We start from the raw sequence: 13655 nt of genomic DNA on the forward strand, positions 1-13655 counted from the left end.
ATGACATGGGATAGGCATCTTTAAAATTCCTTTTTTGAACATATCATTCAGAACTGATCGTAACAAGTCTACAACAATTACAAAAAGTAAGGGTGAAAGACAATCCCCTTGTCTAACTCCCTTTTTGCATAGGAACTGTCTGCCAGGTACTCCATTCAAAAGAACATAAGATGTTCCAGTTGAAAGCAACTGCTTGACCCAAGAAATCCATTTCTGATTAAAACCCTTATGCTTCATAATTAAAAGAATAGTTTCATGCTCAATGGAATAGTACTGCGCTTTCTTCAACCTTCTGCCTTCTTCAAATTTCCACTTTTCTTCCTCAATGAAGGCAGTCAGAACATGACTTTGACCAGGAGTGAGGTTCATGTCTGGCAATGGCGTGTTAGGGTCCTTGTGCCATAGGTCAATGAAGTCGAGGATCAACTATGGATCCAATAGCAGTGGCACATTGCTGCCTTTGGCTCTAGCGGCCCTGGCTTGCCTGTCTCTGATGATCTTGGCAAGTTCTTCATCATCAGCCTCATCATCATCAGAGGGCACTTGGAAGGCGACCTGCTTCTTGTGAGGACTTGGTCGAAGGCCTCGTCCAGCAGTTGCCTTTTTCTTCAGCAGAGAGGGGCCAGCTGAGGAATTTGGTGCAGTTGAGAAACTTACAGATGCTCCTGAGGCAATTGAGATGCCTGTGGTCCTTTGGCACGTGGCGAGATGCATAGGTGCCAAGGATTTGGTCGGAGCAGCTGGAGACTTTGTCGGAGGAGCTGAGGACTTTGAAGGAGCAGTCTGAGGAATTGGCCATGAGGGTCTTGAAGAATCTGGCCTTGAGGGCATTGCTGAGGAGCTTGGCCGTGAGGGCACTGAGGGAGAAGCGCTTGACTTATGCGCAGGCTTCTTAGGCATCTCCTTCTTCAGCTGACTAGCAGAGGCCTCAACAGCGGTAGCAGCAGCAGCAGAGTCTGCATTGAATTTCTTCACTGCTTCCTTTGCTTGCTTGGCCAGTTTGGCCTGGCGCTTTGCCCATTCATCAGCATAGTCCTCACCGCGCTTGAGGCTGGTGGGATCTGCCACTTGGCCTGGTGCCAATGGAGGTCTTGAGCATGGAGGGTTGAGCGCGAATTTCTTCATATACTTGGGAGTAACATACCTGTACTCCCTCCATTCCCTTGCCCATCTCCTCTCTATCTTTTGAATGCGCACTTGCGCTGATTTCTATCTTCCTCATGGTGTGTGCAGTACCCAACATAAATGTCCTCAGGGATTTCGAAAGCAGTATTGACCTCAGGTCTCTTTCCACCCTTCTGTGGCTTCTTACCTTCAGTCATTTTCTTCAGCTAAGGAATATGAACAACTGAAGTTTCTGAAGAGACATGCAACTTTTCTTTGAGGAATGCTGCAAATGAGTTAAGTTGATGAGAACCTAGTGATACAACAGCAGACATTTGTATCTGTGAACATAGTATAGTTGCAAGGAATTTGGAGAGGTCATATGCGTTCTCAGAAGGTTTTTCAAAAACGAATAGGTTTGAGGAATTTGACCAGATGAGTCTTGAGGAATTTCACTAAGTGTTCTTTATCTTAGGTTCCAGAGTTGTGTCGATTGAAAATCCACACAATTGAGGAATCTTGAAGAAAATCATTGCTTAGAGAAATGAATCAAGAGCAGATGACATGTGAGGTGTTCATGTGTGTGAAGATTTGAAGAATAAACACCTTTGAAGATTTTCAAGAAAACATAAGAATCAAAGAGGGTAGTAAAAGTAACTTTTAATTACCCGAGTAGAAGAACACGACGAACTGGGAAGTGAAGATGTGAAGTTCGTCAGTTCAGATCTTCCACGCCCTAACTCGGCAGAGGAAGATGGCTACGGCGACGGCGGAGTGAAGAAATCCGCAACCGGCGCGAGTACAACGGCGACGAGGTCGAGGCAGTGAAGTTCTTCCTCACCGGCGATGATGAAGTAGCGGCGGCGCTAAAGTTTGGGGAGCTCGAGCGGGAGTGAGAGCGCGCGGAGTAAAAGAGAAGTGAGGAAGAGGCAGGGGTATTTATAGTGGGAGTGAAAAACTGTACACCCGAGGAAATCGTACGAACATGCCCCTGGCCCTTCTCATTCGCATGACATGTGTCACCCATGTACTGAGAGGTGGCGATCATGTAGGATCGTGGGTGAATAGATAAGTATTGTCGTGGGATGCGGAACGGTTTGAGCGGCAAAAGCCAAAAATTCAGATAAGATAAGTTAAAAGTTCCGTTCGCAATTTCTTCAGCTGTCAAGGACACAATGAAGATTTTGAATGAGTTTCAAATAGAACGCACATGAAGAATTTGTGAATAGACTGGGTTGAGTTAAGCATAGAGGGGGAAGGGTCCAATCACATTCACTTAGCGGAAGAAATCAACTTGAAGAATTAGCAATAAGTGAATGCTTTAGAGGACATAAAACTCATATGTATATATATTCAAATGAACAACAACACCGGAGTGAGGATAATGGAAAGTTGAAGAATTTGAAAAACTGAGGAATTTCAAAAACGAAGAAAAACTCAAATTGAAGATTTCCAACTTTGGGTGGTGGCGTAACCCACCGTATAAGAAAGCTGATTTCAGACACCGCGTACAATTGTCGTAGGGTTCTGAGAATCAATTTCTTCATTAATTTCTTCACACTTAGAGGGTTAGTCTTCATTGACTGAAGAAAAATGTTACTTCGTGTGTTGCGCATCTAAGTCATCAAGTTAGCTTAAGTGTTAGGATGTGTGTCCATTTCAGAGAACATTCGAAGATTCTAGGATATTTAGCTCACACCGCAACTTGCTAAATCTCTTCTCATTCAAGGGCTTAGTGAATATATCGGCCAGATGGTCCTCAATGCTAACATGGTCGATGGAGATGTCGCCCTTCAACACATGATCACGAAGGAAATGATGACGAATCTGGATGTGCTTGGTCTTCGAGTGCTGAACTGGGTTATGAGCAATCTTGATAACACTCTCATTGTCGCAGTAGAGAGGCACATTCTTCACGTTGACGCCATAGTCCTTGAGAGTTTGCTTCATCCATAGTAGTTGAGCACAGCACGATCCAGCAGCAATGTACTCAGCTTCTGTAGTGGAGAGTGATACGCAGTTCTGTTTCTTCGAGGACTAACAGACCAAAGATCGTCCGAGGAAATGACATGTGCCTGATGTTGACTTGCGGTCCACACGATCACCAGCATAGTCAGAGTCTGAATATCCAATGAGATCAAAAGAAGAGCCCTTGGGATACTGTCGGGGACATACCCCGCGGTGTAAACCGGCCGGAAGTTAACCCGGCCGGACTTGGCGGTTTATTTGAGGTTCCGCTGGCACTTGGCGATATTCACCTGGTGACCCGCCCAGACCTTGCAATTTACCAGCAACCCGCCAGGACATTGTAACTCACTGGTGACCCGGCGGACGGGTCAGAGGAGCGACAAGACCCAGTGGCCCATCTGGCGGTTCATGAAGACCGGTTCAACTATTGTGGGCCGGTTTAAGAGGAAAGGCATAAGGAATATTTGTCTTACAAGGAGTTAAGACCTGGACTTGTATTCGGTTTGTATTAGAGATAGACTAGTCCTAATCCTAATAGGACTCCACATGTAACCCGCCCCTTCAACATATATAAGGAGGGGCAGGGCTCCCCAATGAGGGACAAGCTACAAGCAAGAAACAATTTATAGGGCTAGACACAAAGAGCCGGTTTACGGCGTCTCCCTCATGATGATAATGAGACCTAGCCACAAACAGCATGTAGGGTTTTTACCGGATGATGTTTCCCGGGGCCTGAAGCTGTCTAAATCCCTGCCTTGTGTTGCGTCTCTCGATTCCGCTCAACCCCTCTCAAGCTACCACATAGATGCGTTGGCCTCGCGACTAAGTCCTGACACTAAGGACATCTGACGTGACAATTCCACGACAGTTGGAGCCCACTGTGGGGCTCGCGCACGATGGTGTTGAGTTCTTGAAGGGAGCTTTTTTAGGGTTCGAGAATAACACAATGGGCCAGATGACAAAAGCGGGTACGGAAAGATCTACGTCAACTTCGCGTTCATCCGTCGAGATTGAAACGGTTTCAGCGTCTGCATAAATCAGATCGGAGGGAAAAGTTCTTTGGCGGCGGCGTACATCAGCTATGGGTGATCCATCATATTTTAGAAAGATCGGCGACGCGCCGCCCACACATCAATCATCATACCAGCCAAGACAAAATCTACTACTGTCAACAACGTGTATCAACACGTCAAGTCACGAGTCAACTTTTTCTGTGTATCACGTGTGCATGCAAGCTGCAATCCACCTGAGCCGCCGTGTTCCAGATCCGCATCAACCGTCAGTGGAGACAAAGAAGCTAGCACACGGGGCATAACTGCACGAGATAGCGCTGGATTCGCAGACGCAGGAGTCCGAGCCGTCATCGCGGTCAGACAGGAAATCAGATTCGTCCTCCACATACCCAAAAAAATGTACAAGTCCAAGACTTACCAAATACATCCCCGATGTTTCAGTCAAAGTGTTAAACGATTTGGGTGTGGCTCTACTCCCTGTCCTTCAACAACTTATGATGGGAGTTAGGAGTACAACCAGCAACAACACTGTGGCCGCTGAGTCACCGACCTCACGTTGAGCCGCCCTGTGGCCGCTGTCGCCGTGCCTTGAGCACGCGGGCACTGACCCGCCGGTTTTCGCCTCTGCCTGGGTTGTGAACCGCCGCCGTCTGATGACCGTGGCTTCGCCCTTAAGCCGCTGGCCTGCCGTCTCTTTCATCGGCGTTGCCTCCGAGCTACCACTGTGAGGTGTGCCTTTGCTTTAAATCACCGGCGTATTGAGCCACTGTTTCGCGCCTGTCCAGGCTGCCGCGGGCTTGCTTCGGCCGCCATTGTAAGCCGTCGCCGCTTCAAATGCAGCAGCGCCAAGCCATGGTCTGCCTCAGTCGTTGGTGCCCCTCTGACATGGCCACCGGGCTGCCGCTGGTGCGCCCTCACGCCTGCCTGAGCCGCCGTCGCATGGATTTGCCTCATCAACCGTGTACTGTCGTTGCTGCAAGTCGTCGGTGCGCCCCTGAACTGTGTCGTACCTTGTCAAGCCGCCCCTGCCTCTATTGCCATGACCTCGCCTTCATCGCTCCAAGTCGCCGCTGGCCGGTGGGTCGCCTGACTCCGACTCTGCATCACTATTGCGTGTTCGCCGGCACGTTTCCAAGCCGCCCCTGCTGCACTGCGAGCCGCCGCTCCGAGCAGCCGGCCTCATCTTCGCCCGCTCACCTCACAGCCTTCAAGCCTCTGTGTGCCTCACCGGCGTCTGCAGCCGGCTGCTCCTGTCCATTATTCTGTCAGCAAGAAGAGAGAGAAGAAAGAGAAGGAGAGTATGTTGAAAACAGGAATGTGATGCGACGAGATACGTCTCCGTGGATGAATGGAGGGAAAGGTGATAAAGTTGATTAAAAAAAGAGAGAGAAAGAGCTCCGGTCAGGCGCATGCAGAAATTACGAAGAAGACAAAAAAGCTCCACCACATTGTTTATTGATTGCAAGTCTCATGATGTACATATGCTGTTTTCGTCCGGGCTTATCCAGTATCGGTATCCGCGTTCATCTGAAAAATAAGTCAGGTGCTATCTGTTCTTAGTATTTTTAGCACATATCAATTCTTCTGAGAACAATTACTCTGTCTTTCAATATATTTTATCGCAGGACAAAGTTCACTACAAAAGTGATGTCATGCCATTGACATAAGGTGCGCACAGGTTTAAACGTCATGGCCAACTCAAGCGCCTGCGCCGGCTACCACAATGTAGCTGATTCATCCGTCCGGGCCCGCGTGTGCTGGGCTCCAACGCCGCGCCTGCTCTCATAAACCGCCCGACGAACGCATGCAAGCCGCTGCTCCCGCGCTACTATGGCCGACTCTTTTGTCCGCGCCGGCTTACAACGCCGGTGCCGACCTTCCCCGGACGCACCAGCTTATGAAAACTGCGGCCGGTTCACCCGTGAGTGATTTCAGTTTCACCATAAGATGTCATCAACTCCATGGCGGATTATTTCCAGCCTAACATATCAGGTGATATCCATCTAAGATTATTTTATTAGCGCATATTGTTTTTTGTCAAAAAACAATCACTTTGGTATGTACACCTTTGTGTGCAGGACAATGATTCATCATAAAGATGGTGTAATGCTATATTCATGGAGTGTGCGGTAGCATAATCATGCAACGGCATCGGCGACCGCTTACTGTTCAATAGGTGAGTGCAAGCCGCCGCCCCTGCGGTCCGATCTACATCAACGCGCCAGCCGATTCACAAGTCTGTGCCGGCTTACAATGTGACGGGCGACTTACCCGTCCATGCCCGTGGCCGACTCGGCGTCCGAGTGGCTTGCTGCTCCTGTGGTTGACTTGCTCGTCCGCACCGGTTTACAACACCGTGGCCGACTCATCTGTCCGCTCCCGTGGCCGACTCACCGTCATTGATTTCAACCTTATCGCAGTGATCATCAACTCTGCGACGGATTAATTCCGGCTCAACACATCATGTGAAATCCATCCAGTATATTTCATATTATATATTGCTTTCTTTAAAAGAGCAATTACTCTGGCTTGCAAGTTCCCCAGTGCAGGACAAATTATGTCACTGAGATGTTGAAAGACTCATAGCAGTTTATATCACGGTCAAATATGGAGAGTCTCAAGCCAACTCCTCGAGTAGTCTTGAAACTCGGGGGCTACAGTGACATGACTCGGGAACTCCAGGTCATGGGAGGGGATGATAACCCGATTCCGGAGGACACTACCATACTGATGAAGATTCCGGTTTAAAATCCGCTTCAAGAGACATCTTTCTCAAGCAAAGCTTGAAGTTTTCAAAACCGGTTCAACATCTGGATCAAGGTAAATTTGTCCCTTACAAAGCTTTGAGGATCTCAATATCCGGTTTAATGTCCGGTTCAAGAAGGATTTATCTCTTGCAATAAGTTAAAAAGGTGCCAAAGAGGACCTGCTGCCATGATGCGCGATTCAAACATGGGTATCATGCCTTATTGGCTTATCATATTATTGATCACTTGGGGGCTTGGTCGTGTCCAAACCAATGCAACACCTTTTGATAGGCGAAAGCCACCAGATCATTTGGGGACATGGTCAAGTCTGAACCAGTCACGCCTCTTGGTCGGCCTAAGGCCACAGAATCACTTGGGGGCTTTGGTCGAACCCGAACCATCGTCACCCCTCTTGATCGGCGTAATGCCAATGCATCACTTGGGGACTTGTTGTCACGTCTGAACCATAGTCACGCCTCTTGATCTGCCTAAGGCCATAGAGTCACTTGGGGGCTTGGTCGAACCCGAACCATTGCCACGCCACTTGATCGACATAATGCCACGGTTTCAGTTGGGAACCTGGCTGACTTGAACCATAGCTACACCTTATTGGGAGCGTGGTCGTGTCCGACCATGGTAACACCATCTGATCAGCTCAGTAAAGCCTCTTTTTGCAAACGGTTTTATCTTTGCCTTTGCTTGAATTCTGTTCTTTTTTGCTAAAGAACTTTTACTTCTATTGCATTTTTAAACCGACATTGTTAATCCAGTTCAAACTGTCAATTACAAATTGGCGGAACACGGTCAAATCCTAATCCGGAGACTATCTGCCCGGTTTGATTTTATGTTACCACCTTATTATGGAGTAAACCGGTGTTCGTTAACCCGGCTTGACTTTCAATTACAAGTTGTCAGTACATGATCAAATCATAATCCGGAGACTATCCGCCCAGTCTGGTTTCGACTATAAGTCGCCAGCATCATATATGGTTAATCCGGTGTTTATCACAACCCGGTACGGTTTATCATAAACCGGCACAATATGGAAGGAGTTATCAGTACTCAAAATTTGGGTTATTACCTCCACTACAGAAAGTTGGTAAACCAACGATGTGATTCAATGTCACAGGTATGATATATTTCATATTTGATTATTCTTAAGTGCAGCCTTGGTTATAAACCTGGGTTATATGTTGGGCATTATGACCCGTCCGGCGGTAAACCGCCAGGACACTTTAAACTTGTTGTATGCAGAAACAGGTTGAATAAAGCATGATTATAAATCACCAGCGTTTATTAAACCGGCCTGGCTTTAAGACGATATGTCAGGACCCCGACTCAATGCCACATCGATCTAGCATGTAACACCTCATATCACTTTGCGGCCTCACGCACGGTATTCCCACGGGTGTCGCCTTACCTTTGCCCGGGACCGTTTGCGCCTTTTGGCACACGTATATGACAGTGTCGCTAGCATCCATATGATAAGGAGCCCGGGCTGACATGGCTAGTCGTAAACCCAAAGTGGCACAGACTTACAGGGACAGGCATCCATGACCCAGCATCGAACGTGTCGGTCATCAGCGAGTGAATCCAGGCTGTAGCACTGGGCTAGCAGGACTCCGGTGAACCGGGCTGTAGCGGGCTAACAGGACTCTGGTATTCATCGCGTGACATTTCCCCGAAGGGACAGACACAGGAACGAAGAAGGACACATGCCGGCCAGCCTAAGTATTCCGGAGCAGTAGCAAGCTACCATGGCTCAGTGAAACACTAGGAGACATTTCCCCGTAAGAGAGGCTACTAAAGATAAACAACTAGATGGTCAGATCCCACACATACCAAGCATTTCAATAACATACACACAATATGCTCGATATGTGCAAATACAACATGGCATCACAACATGACTCTACGACTCAAGTATTTATTCAATAGGCTCCGAGGAGCGAGATATTACAAACATGGGTCTTATGACCCAACAATCAGAGCATACAAGTCAAAACACAAGCGGAAGCTATCATGTCTGAGTACAGACATCTATAAATGAAAAAGGCTGAGAAGCCTGACTATCTACTAGATCCTGCCGAGGCACAAGATCGTAGCTGAGGTAACAAGCTAAACGTCGAAGTTCACGCGGAACTGCTAGCGAGACCGAAGTCTCTCTGCAAAAACATAAATAGGCAAACGTGAGTACAAATGTACCCAGCAAGACTTACATCAGAACTAACTACATATGCTTCATTATCAACAAAGGGGATGGTGGGGTTTAACTGCAGCAAGCCAGCTTTGACTCGGTGGCTATCCTGAACTACGACTGCAAGTAACTCTTTTGAGGTGGCGCACACGAGTCCACATATTCACCATATCAATACACCACTATGGATCCGCTCCCGTCTCCCTACGAGAACGCCATCCATAGCACTCACGCTTATCTTGCGTATTTTAGAGTATCCACTTTCACTTGTCTATGAACTGATATAAGCAACCCAGAGGTCCTTTTCCGTGGACACGGCTATTCGAATAGATTAGGTTAACCCTGCAGGGGTGTACTTCTTCACACACGCTCTCACCACTTACCGCCGTTTACACGACATGTACTCGGCAACCTTCAAGCGGAAGCCCAACGTGGGTGTCGGCCACGGCCTACCTAAACACTCAAGTCTCTAGTCCAGGTTTATCGCCTATTCGGGTTCCATCCATGAGGAGATCCGGCCGGAGTTTCGCTCACAGCCCCAAACGATGTGAACAGGGTTCCCGAGACACCAAACGGGCGCCCGGTACACCGTGCCACGTGCCTACCGCATCACAGCCCACCCCTACGGTCAGCGCTGCGCACGGCCTCCAGCATACTACAAACACCAGAAACTACTTGCAACTCCTGGACAGAGGACAAGGGTGATTAAGAAGCCGAGAGGGTCCATTGGTTTCGGGCCCAATGCGTGGTAGTAGCTGAATCATGGATCACAAACACAGAACTCAGTTCCTGAGGACGGCTGCAATGAGACAACCCACCATGTACTCCTACATGGCCTCTCACCGCTACCTTTACCAAATCGTGTTCACATACGTTAGCTCACACACAGTAGGACATGTTCACACACCTCTGATTCATCCCCGATGAATCAGACCTGACTCAACTCTAAGCAGTAGCAGGCATGACAAACAAGCATGAATGAGTAGGCACATCAGGGCTCAAACAACTCCTACTCATGCTAGTGGGTTTCATCTAATTACTGTGGAATGACAGGTCATGCAGAGGATAAAGGGGTTCAGCTACCGCAGCAAGTAACAAATATGTCGTTGTTGTCCTAATGCAGTAAAAGAGAGCAGGAGCGAGAGAGTAGGATTGTATCGGAATGGACAAGGGGGTTTTGCTTGCCTGGCACTTTTGAAGATAACATTGAGTCTTCATCAGTGTCAACGATCACATCATCGGTATCACGTCTATCGAGAGGGGACAAATACCGGCAACACAGAAGGGAACACAATCAATGCAATGCACAATATGATGCATGATCATGACATGGCAAAATGAATGTGTTTTGAGCCAATGCAACTAGCAACAGATTAAATGAAGTTGGTTTGAATACAAGATTCAAATTCAAACTCCATATGTGATTATTTAAATGCCCTTTATTGATTTGTGCTAAACAGCAGCTATAAGTTGTTCTAACATGCATGAAAATGGTACAGATGGATTCCTTGAATTTTTCTGATAATTTTTCATATATAAATTATTTAATTTGGAGTTACGGTTAATTTTCTATGAATTTTAGAAGTTTTAGGCATTTTCTGGAATTTCCTGAATAATATTAAATCCAGAAATGATTATGGCGTCAGCACCACGTCACAGTGACGTCAGCAGGGTCAACTGGGCGCCCCAGGTCAAACCTGACCTGTGGGACCCGAGTGTCAGTGTCTAACTAAACTAACCTAGCTCAGTTAATACTAACCTAACTTAATTAGCCGGGCGGGGCCCGCATGTCAGTGGGAGAGAGGGGGGTCAAACCAGGCAGTGGGGTCAACCCACGCCGGTCATCGGATCAGCGGTCGCCGGCGTTTAACCGCCGGCGAGCCCGACGCGGCGGCGAGAGTGGTTTTGGTCGTTTCGGCAACCAAACGAGCCGCGGAGGGTGGCTATGGGTAGCTGGGAACATGCCGCCACTTCTGGTGGAGTCGGTTGGGGTCGGGGCGGCCGGAATCGGCGCCGGCGACGACCTAGGTGGCCGCCGGAGTTCGGGCGAGGTCGGGGTTGGCGTTAGGGGGCACGGGAGGGGAAGCTGGTGTGTGTGTTAGGTTCCTGGTGAGGTGTGGAGCACGTTGCCGTGCTCGGTAGCTAGCTCCGGTGGCTCTGGCCTTGTCCGCGTCATCGCCGGCGGCGAGGAGCTCACGGCCCCGGTGAAAAGGGCGGCTAGCGTGCGGGAACGAGCGCGGGGAGGAGGGGAAATGGAAGAGGAGCTCACAGCGGATCCGGTAGAGGCAACGGCGAGGCCGGGGAGGGGCTGGAGCTCGCGAATCCTCGAAAGTTCGCCGGCGGCCGAAGGTTGGGGACGAGCTCCGGGAAGACGCTACAGGGCTCCCGCGGTCGAATGGGTTGGTGTAGAAGACGCAGAAGGCGATGGCGGTTCCTCTGAACTCATCGGAGAGGCACGGGGTGGACGGTGGCCGCGGTGATGCTCGTCGGCGGCGGCGGGTGTGTTCGGTCCGGGCGGGAGAGAGGGAGCAGAGGAGGGAGGTTCGAGGGGGGAGAGTGAGCGAAACGGTCAGCGGGATCGGGACGGCCTGCGGGAGTCGTCCACGCGTCGAGGGGCTCGTCGGCAAGCAGGAGGTGGCCGCGCGGCCGTGCGCGTGCGAGCACGCAGCTGCTTCGGGGCGAGGGGAGGAAGACGACGGAGGGCTGCAGTGGTGGGCTGGGCCGGCTTCTGCAGCAGGCCGCACAGGTAGGCGCCAGGTAAGTACTCTCTCTCTCTCTCTCTGTTTCCTCTTTTCTATTTTCTGCAATTTGTTTTTGATTTGATTTAAAATATCAAATCATTTAATAAAATCCTAGAAACAATTATGGGTGCTTTCTGAATTATTTCAGTGACCCTTAACAATTTCCAACATTTATTTGAACATTTAAATTATTTATAGTATTTAAATGCCCAAAGTCAAATACAATATGGTTTACTCAAAAATCCAAAAATGTCTTGGAAAAATATCCATCATCTCTGGAAATGGTTTTCACCCTTTTCCATTAATCATGAACATTTTTGCAAACCAATTTGGGTTCTTTGAAAAATATTTTGAAGTTGAACCTATTTGCATTGCTTTGGTGCTAGGGCTTGGTCCTCCCCATTTCAAATTTCATGAACTTCAAACATGATGCATGAATGCCTTGATGCAACTAATGACAGACAAATTCTAGGGCTGTGACAACTCACCCCCACTAAACAAGAATCTCGACCCGAGATTCAAGCGTAGGGTAGGATGAAGGGGGAACGCAAATTAACATAATCTTCACGATCCAGGTTGCACATCACAAGAGTGTTGATTTGATCCTCATCTTTGTCTCGGCGTCTTGCTTTGAGAACTCCAGCCAACATGACAACGAGAAGAAAGGAAAACTCTAGAACAATCGATCTTCGAGAAGACCGAACAACTCAGGATCATCTCATGGGATGAGACATAGCAGCATCTCTCGAGCTGAGACACGAGATGCACATCAAGAGGGGTGGAAAGAAACGGATGACGAAGGTTCACTAGGTGGACAATAATTCCACGCTTAAGAAGGTGGTGAACGGTTGTCAACGTAGCGAGGAGTTGAGTTGCCATGACACCATAATGATGCACCTTAGGGGTGGTGACTCATAGAAATATCCCCTTAAGTGGCAAAAAGAATTACCTTTGATTTAAAGATCATTGAAACTCTTTATACCAGCTTAAGGCAATCATAATCGATCATTTAGAGGGGTTCGGTAGAAAGGCATACCCGGACTTGGATGATGTGGATTACATTGTTGAAGACAACGTAATGGATGAATTTGCTTATCGCCGGAAATGGAAGAGACCCATGGTAGAATGGCACATTAGCGGTGCAAGCTGGGAACAAAATGCAATGCTGGGAATGATTCTGGAAACTGGGGAAGAACCCACAATAGAGAGTGAATTCACTGTTTGAAAAGGTCATAGTATTGCCGAGGAAACTGAGAGCAATCCAATTAGTACCGATGATAACACCTAGCGCTTGGGCGTGCTCTCAAGAACTTGAGCATTTCCATAATTATCAAGGTTTTACCAATATCCGTGTCAAGGATTCTGGCAACACAACTTACTACCATGATGAATGAGGAAGGATGATGCAGATGCAAAGGAAGATAACACTTTCTCAGATTTCACCTTAGCGAGGCCAAGGAAACAAAATCTGGATGATCGACCGAGAGACATTTAGCACTTCGCTTCTAATGTTCTCCTTGATGTGCTAGTGTAACCCATTCATAGATATGGTTTGATATCTAGAACATCAAGTAAAAGGTCGGACTTCGGGATCTCAGAAATCCATAGGGGCAACTAGGGAGTAAATCCTACGAAATCCCTATGGGGGGGGTGGCCAACTTCTTCAATCAAGATACTGCAATAATAGGTCTTCCGGTGGGGTGTGTTGACCACGACATCCACTTTACCGGTTTCCGAGGGACCGATATTATAGTTCTTGGGAAATGTTCCAAACCATCATATCTGCCTGAGATTCAGATCTGGTTGGTGTCAGGATATTCCAGACTCATCGAGTCTAGGAAGAAAAACGAAAGTTTGCAACACGAATCGACGAGATGACGTTGCG

This window comes from Triticum aestivum, chromosome 4B (assembly GCF_018294505.1).
Source record: "Triticum aestivum cultivar Chinese Spring chromosome 4B, IWGSC CS RefSeq v2.1, whole genome shotgun sequence".
Classification (NCBI taxonomy): Eukaryota; Viridiplantae; Streptophyta; class Magnoliopsida; order Poales; family Poaceae; genus Triticum; species Triticum aestivum.